Raw genomic sequence first — 8,141 nt, forward strand, 5'->3', positions numbered from 1 at the left:
AATACAAGACAATACAAAAAAAAATACAATGTTTTTATTTTTCCTGGACTTCATGTACAAATGGGTCAGTTAACTTTTTGTTTATGACACATAATTATCATTTGTACATAAAATATATTTAATTATTTTTATATTTTTAGCAGAGAAATAATACATGCATGTTTTCCCCATCTCAAACACATGCGTTCATATAAACATATCCATCTATATACCTACATATCTATGTATGAATATACACATGGACATCACTATTTCTCAGCAAATATGTATCATGATAATCAGAGATATTGCAACTAACAAAAACTAATATAAACCATGATTGAAAGAATTTTAGATACTACCTTAGTAAAAGATCAGATTGAGCTGCTAAATTTCTCTCAGCCCTAAGTCATTTTGTATTTTCTGAGCATCGTAGAGGATTGTGACTGTATACACAGGATAGAAACACCATGACCCAGGGTACTGCTGCGAATTTCCGATGCAGGGGATTTTAAGGGCTAGATCAGCAGGATGGGAGTGTTGACCCTCCAAGTGAAATAAATTCCTGAATTGATTATCCCCATCCTAAAACAGTTTTTTTTTTTTTTTTTTTTTTTTTTTTTGTGCTACAGAGTCTTGCTCTGTCGCCCTGGCTGGAGTGCAGGGTTAGGATCTCGGCTCACTGTAATTGCCTCCTGGGTTCAAGCAATTCTTCTGCTTCAGCCTCCTGAGTAGCTGGGATTACAGGCAAGCACCACCATGCCCAGCTAATTTGTGTATTTGTAGTAGAAATGGGGTTTCACCATTTCGGCCAGGCTGGTCTCAAACTCCTGACCTCAGGTGATCCACCTGCCTTGGCCTCCCAAAGTGCTGGGATTACAGGTGAGAGCAACTGCACTTGACCGTAAAACAGATTCTTACTTGATTGATTTCCGAGTTCCAAGGGGAAATACAAAAGTTGAATTTGAGAGAAAGTAAAAGTGGAGTAAGGCTTCAGAAGGCTGTGATTGGTGTTGGAGAAACATTGCTAGGGCATAAAGCTGGGATAATAAAATCTGAGAAATCCCACAGTGTTTATCTACAAGTAGAAATCATATTCCACATGTGGGCAGAGTCAGGGATCCCTGTGTTTTAAAATCAGTGAGGGAATTGAATATCTGGACTTGTGTCAATTAACATACAAAACTCAGTGCTTTTGATGTTCTCATTCACAAGATATCTGTGTTCCTTCTTTGTCAGAAACCATCGTCATAGGCTTCCTAATTTTGACCATGGGAAAAGAGGAGAGGCCTGTGTGTGTTTGTGTCTGTTGGTTGGGCTGTGGTGCAGCTGGTGTCACACTTCAGTGAAGGTCTGGCTTTTCATCACAGGTTGGTCTGAAAATTATGTACAAGGCTGGTGTCTCACGTGTTCTTTCCCCAACCTCAGCTTTTCTTAGTGCCTGAAGTGTCTGCAAGTGGAAATCCAGAAGAAGACAGAGAGAAACTGAGTTCTTGACAATGCATTCACTAGTGAGTAGGGGATGCCTCTTTCTACTGAAATTATACCCATATTGCTGGCAAATGGGCAGTTTTCTCCAGTTTGCATGGGTGTTTCATTTTTATTCTTTTGTTTGTTTGTTTTTATGATGCAAAATCCACCCAGCCTGGGTGTTCCAAATGCAATCAGGAGAGTTTCAGATATCTGGCCTCCAATTAAGTTTTCTCAGGACTCTAGGTTGGGTATCATGTGTCAAAGATTCCTAAATTATCAACATAATTTCTAATATTACACTACTTTATTCCAGCCCCTATGCAGGCTATTTACAAAAAAAAGACATGAGAGGTCTCATTTATGTATTTGTTTTTCTTCTATCCATCCTATAACCTCATAGGGAAACAATTGACCCATTAACTGTCCCGTTGGCTGAAATAGACTTAGGATTGTGATGCATGCAGGCAATAGAGAAGTGTGAAGAGCAAAAGATCACAGCCCAATAATGAGGCTGATGTTCTAGCAGCTGAGTTCAATAAATCCCGTGTGATAGGCCTTGGGCAAGAGCTGCACAGTGTTGAGGAAAAAGGAGAGTTTGATAAAATATATTTATGCTTTTAAAAACTTTGCAAAAGGACAACTAAAGAGCCATTATTATTCTTATCCCCGTTCGTTTTACCTTTTGTAATTAACCTTTTTGCCTTCAGGTAACTGAAAGTAACATATAAGAAATACAATTACTTAATTATGGTTGCACACTCAGGAGAAGGAATATAGTAGATATAGTACAATTTAGGGTTCTGTGGAAATGCTTTATAAGGGCTGGTTAGAAAAAAACAAAACAGTAAAGAGGCCTTTTTATCCTTGAACAAGCCAAGTGACAAGGTGAAGTTAAAAGAGAGGCAGTGATAACTGATGTTTGGATTGCCCAGAGAAAGTTGAGAACAGGAGGCTTCATATCACAGAAATCATCAGACTAAGACTTCCTCAGTATAACAGCCTCAGCGGTCTTGTCTTGTGCTGCTGGACTGTCTTTGAGCCTTGTCATGAACACCTGAATTACATAACATTAGAGTGACTCTATGTATGAATTGAATCCTCTATTCTGCGTAAAACTTGTTCAGTTCTGAAGAATGCTGGAATCTGGTTCATTACTTTCTAACTTTTTAATGAATAAGGGACCAATGACCTGTATTTAATAAATATTTGCTAGATAGGAAACATGTTTTCTATTACTTCTTTAGATTATTCAAAGCACATAATAGGTCTTTTAACCATTTGATTGGTGAGAAACCTGTGGTTTATCTAGAGAAATAATTCATTTAATCATGGTCATGTTTAAAAAGTAGTAAATCATGGTTATTTGCCTTGTGACAAATCTGTAATTTACTTGAAATTCATGGTAAATTTGTTTTATTTATGAAGGTTCAAGCGAAATTTTATAATCAGTTATGTACAGGTGATTAACACATTACTGAAAAATATCTGGGCTATATTATGCTACATCTCATGCGATATTTCTTCGTAGTAAAGTTTAATGGATTAAGAGTGGGTATGTCTCTGTGAGTGAATCTGAAAGGCAGATATCAGCTTAGTATTGAGAATGAACTGGCTGGAACCTAAAACACTGAGTGTTCTGCATACCCAGCTCCTACCTATGTCATCTCAGCCTTCCTCCTCTGGACATTAAAAGGGATTGTCTGTCTAAACGAAAATGTCTGTGATGTTTTAGAACAAAGTGACTTTTGAAGATGTAGCTATTGACTTCACCCAGGAAGAGTGGGCCATGATGGACACATCCAAGAGAAAGCTGTCCAGAGATGTAATGCTGGAAAACGTCAGTCACCTGGTGTCCCTCGGTGAGTCCCTCAACATTCACATACGTATGTAGACACACATTGACTCATTCATTCAGTAAGTGTTGGAACAGCTTCCCCATATCTCACTCTAATCTCTTCTCTGATTCTCTCACAGATCTTATCTGAAAAAAGTTCGAGCTCTCTAAATCTGTCTGAAAGAAATAACTTTATTTTATTTTATTTTATTTTGTTTTATTTAGTTTGTCACTCAATTAGAATGTAATCTTGACAAGGATTTCATGGTTTCGTTGGTACTCAGTCTCTAATACTCAGAACAGACCTGGGAACTTAATGAATATTTTCAATGTATTTAATTAAATATTTTCTAAGTAACTCTTGTGCTTTAGTCGCTATGCTTAGGCTGAGACCAATTAGTGAAAACAATAGCAATATCTTTTCTGTATAGAACACCAATTATTTTTGTAAATCGAATTTTTTTTTGTTCTGCACGAGAATAATAATAAACATACTGTGCAGAGATTTAATTAATCTCTTTCTGAAAAGACTGTGTATTATGCATTGTGTCTTGGAACTTAGGCATGGACTCAGCATTGATAGGTCCTGACTGTTTTGAACTTCCTTTTCCTGATGGATCTTTTGTTTGGATTTATTTTCTAGTCTCATGTTGGGTCAGAAAAATCCTGGGGAGTTTTCTGTGTTCTAGGTCTTGTGGCCTGAGCTGACCTTCACTGTTTTTATTCTTCCTTGACAGCTTGCCTTACAGTTGGTGATAATGCACATTTATTGACAGTGAACTCAAAACACACGTACTGTTTCCACTAACAGGGTACCGGATAAGCAAATCCTATATAACTTTGCAGCTGGAGCAAGGAAAAGAGCTCTGGCGGGAAGGAAGAGAATTTCTCCAAGGCCAGAATCTGGGTAAGCAACAGGGTCCTGTGCTCTAATAGGAGGAGGTGCTTTGTCAATGAATAATATCAGTCAAATATTAATTAGCGGTTTTATTAAATGAGTGGTAATTTCTAAAATGTAGCTTAAGTTACTGGAGCAGAATTCCTTAGATGTTATTATCATTTTGTTCATATGTCAGATGCTACTCTTGTGTCCTCTTGCCTTTTCTTTTACTTTCGGGAAAAGGATAATTCATGTACTTGCTGGGGTTAAACTGTCACATGCTGACTCTTTTCCCGATACCCCTGTGAAGACTATCCGTCTATTTACCTGCCTGATATCTCATCTCCATTTTAACTCTTTTCACGTTTTAATTTTAAAACTCTTTTCTAATTGCTGACGCTGTACAATCTCTTTCTTCTATTGAAGAATTTTCTTTATTTGAGACATTTGCCACATCTAAGTGTCAATTTTTGAAAAAAGTAAATGGGCCTTGGGGTTTTTCAAACAATTTTATTACCATAATATCAAAGTAACAATTTATTTTTCAATTATTTCAGACAAGGAAAGTGCCCTTAAGAAAAAACACACAATATCCATGCATCCTATCAGAAAAGATGCATCCACCGGTATGACAATGGTGAGTTTTATAGCTGTGTACACCAGTCATCTAAGTTAAAGATCTGGTAATGAATTAAGTTAGTAAAGACGCACAGTCACCTGAGTGTAATTAGGCTGGCATTAAGTGCTTTCTAAGCAAAAAACAATTTGATAGTTTGAATTCAGTGAAAAAAGTGACCTGTGTTCTAAACTATAACATGAGATCTTTAAAATAGAACAAGTGCATTTACATTGCTCATGCTCAGACTTTGAAAGATATTGATATCATCACAATTAGTGGAATAACTCTGCAGTTGGGATCTTACAAAAGAGAAAATATCTGTGTTTACAGATCATGTGTATGCAAGTGTTAATCGAGAAAAATGATGAGACAAGTCTCAATAATTTTAAGAGATTTCTTTGCCAGAGTTAAGGACATACACCTGGGGGACAGGTGTATACCTTTCTCCAAAGATGATTTTCTCTAAATTTAAAGGGGGAAAGGATGGGATATTGAGAAGTACACAATTTTCATGTAAAAGGTGGGTAGAAAAAATAGTAATTCATCCATTTTTCTGGCTCAGTGAATCTGGATTTTTTACATAAGATGACATAAACAAATGAGGCAGAGGAATAATGCAGGAGAGCTGCATTTTATATAAGACAATATAGGCAAAATGGGGCAGGGAAACAATCGGATATGCATTTGTGTCTGGTGAACTGGTGATGACTGAGCCTGTAAAGACAAGCTATCAGTTTGCATTGCCATGGTGTACTTTTAACAGCTCATGAGGAATTTCCTTGTGGGCAAAATATGGGGGAGGCGTGTAGCTTTTCATCTTGTAGCCATATTATTTAGGAACCAGAACGGGGAGGCAGGTTTGTGTGACCCTGTTCCCAGCTTGATTTTTCCCTTTGGTTCAATGAGTTTGCGGTGCCAAAATTTAATTTCCTTTCACAAGTAACATTGGAAAGATTTCAACTGGGCTCTACCACTGAATGGTTGGTCTAGGATTCAAAGTTGGTGAAATGAATGTATAGATGTATGTTGGTAAATCATTAAGAGCTTTTAATCTTTGTCCCTAAAGGAGAACTCTCTCATTCTGGAGGATCCCTTTGAATGTAATGATTTGGGAGAAGATTGCACTCACAGTTCCACAATGACTCAGTGTTTGTTAACTCAGAGTGGAAAGAAACCCTATATCAGCAAACAGTGTGGAAAATCCCTTAGTAATCAGTTGTCCCCCAAACCACATAAACAAATTCATACTAAAGGTAAATTATATCAAAGTAATATATGTGAAAAGGCCTATACTAATTACTTTCACCTTAGACGGCACAAGATGACTCACACTGGAGAGAGGCCATATGCATGTCATCTATGTGGAAAATCCTTCACTCTGTGTTCTCACCTTAGAAGACATGAGAAAACTCACATGGGAGAGAGGCTGTATAAGTGTCATCAGTGTGGGAAAGGCTTTATTCAATCCTTTAACCTTCGAAGACGTGAGAACTCACCTTGGATAAAAGCGTTATGAATGTGATAAAAGTGGGAAAGTCTTTAGTCAAAGCTCTGGCTTTAGAGGACACGCAAGAATTCACACTGAAGAGAAACCACATGCTTGTCTTCTATGTGGGAAAGCCTTTAGCCTATCTTCTGACCTTAGATGATATGACAGAACATGCACTGGAGAAAAGCCCTATGAATGCCATTTATGTGGGAAAGCCTTCAGTCAGTGTACTAATCTTAAATAACATCAGAAAATTCACCCTGGAGAGAAAATTACAAATGTCTTCAGAACATATTCTGACTTTAGATGACATGGTGTTAGGAATGATGAATGTAAGGAATATGGAAGAGACTTCAGCTGTAGTTGTAACATTTAAACATGCCAAAGGACTCACATTTTGAAGAATTACTATAATCAACATGGACGTTACTTCAGTTACCTTTATTCTTCAGTCCACATCAATAAATTCATATGGAAGAGAAATTGTATGACATGTATGTACCAAAGACTTGTTAGTGATCTGATCATAAATGACATGAGAGAGCTGAAACTGTCAACATAATAAACTAAAAGTCTTCAGCAACAGTTTTAATAACTTAAAATACGGGGGACTTTCAGGTAGAGAATCTCTAGCTCTGCGTTCAGTGTGAAAATGTTTTTATGTGCAATTTGTTGTCAAATAACGTAAGAAAACTTTACTTGGATGAACCTTTTATTTGTATTTTCTGTGAATAAACATTCAGCCAAGCACTAGGCTTGATGTTCACAAGAAAACACAGTGATAAAATGCTGCTAAAATGGAAAATAAGAGAGGAAATCCTTTATAAGCTAAGTAAGAAGGGAAAGTCTTTCCAAGGGCAATGAATTCTCTTGGAATTCCAAACACTTCTTACTGGAGAAGTTATGCCTTGAAAAATCACGAGAAATCCTTTCTTCACAGAGAAACGCTTGTGGCACATGTGAGATTTCACACTGGACAAAACACGGTTAGCATCTTGAAAGGAGAAGATTCTTTAGTGGTAATTCATTTCTTAGTTGACGTTAAGTTTCTCACATTGAGGAGCTATCAAACTTGAAAATCACTGTGGAGAAACCTGATAGATTTCTCATCAGAAAAGTGAGTCAAGAAGATGGACCTCTAGAAAAAACTCTTAACACATAGTTTAGCAAAATAATTCAGAAATTTGAGAAAATATCTACTCATAAAAATGCAGCACACAAATGTATAATAGCAAAGTGACCTGGGCATAAATTGAATGCAGAATTATATAAGAAATCTCATTAAACATTTCCAAAAGATCAATACTTACAAATATTCAAAGAATACAATCGGTTGTTGAAAAAACTTAGTGTGTTGGTGAAGTCCTTCTTTCATTTATGCAGCCCTAACAAATCGATTTGTGTCTGCACTCCTTGGCTTATGGGTCGAGATTCTACCCCAACTTCTGAGTCTCCCCAGTCTTCAATGGCTCTTTCCTCACAGCTCACCTCCCTTTACTTCAATGTCCACTAAAACCACTTGTTTCCATCCAACCCTGGAACTGACACATCAGGGATCTTCAGCCCCACTTGCCAGATTTCTCAGTGTGTCATTGCATAGATTTAGCAAGGAAACGGAGGCTGGATCAAAGACACCTAGTATATGCATTTGGGTGTTCCCAGTCCTTGCCTCTGTCTCTGAGTAGTTACCTGGGATCAGAGAATAAGGCAGCCCTGCTCTTCTATTCCTCAGAAATCTCTTGAAATTTTGTCCCTGAAGCCTCTCTAAGTGGAGGTAGCAGTTCATCTCATGACACCCCAGAGTTTACTCAGGTAAGTCCTGAGTTATTACACAGAGACAGACACAGCTGTGTTCCTGTTACTTCTG

General features: G+C 37.3%; 1 pseudogene; it reads left to right on the forward strand.

Moving 5' to 3' along the window:
* The first annotated feature begins 1,478 nt into the window (after window positions 1-1,478).
* On the forward strand, window positions 1,479-6,434 carry LOC139362582 (zinc finger protein 705A-like; annotated as a pseudogene).
* The last annotated feature ends 1,707 nt before the right edge of the window (window positions 6,435-8,141 follow it).

Source organism: Macaca nemestrina, chromosome 4, assembly GCF_043159975.1.
Source record: "Macaca nemestrina isolate mMacNem1 chromosome 4, mMacNem.hap1, whole genome shotgun sequence".
NCBI lineage: Eukaryota > Metazoa > Chordata > Mammalia > Primates > Cercopithecidae > Macaca > Macaca nemestrina.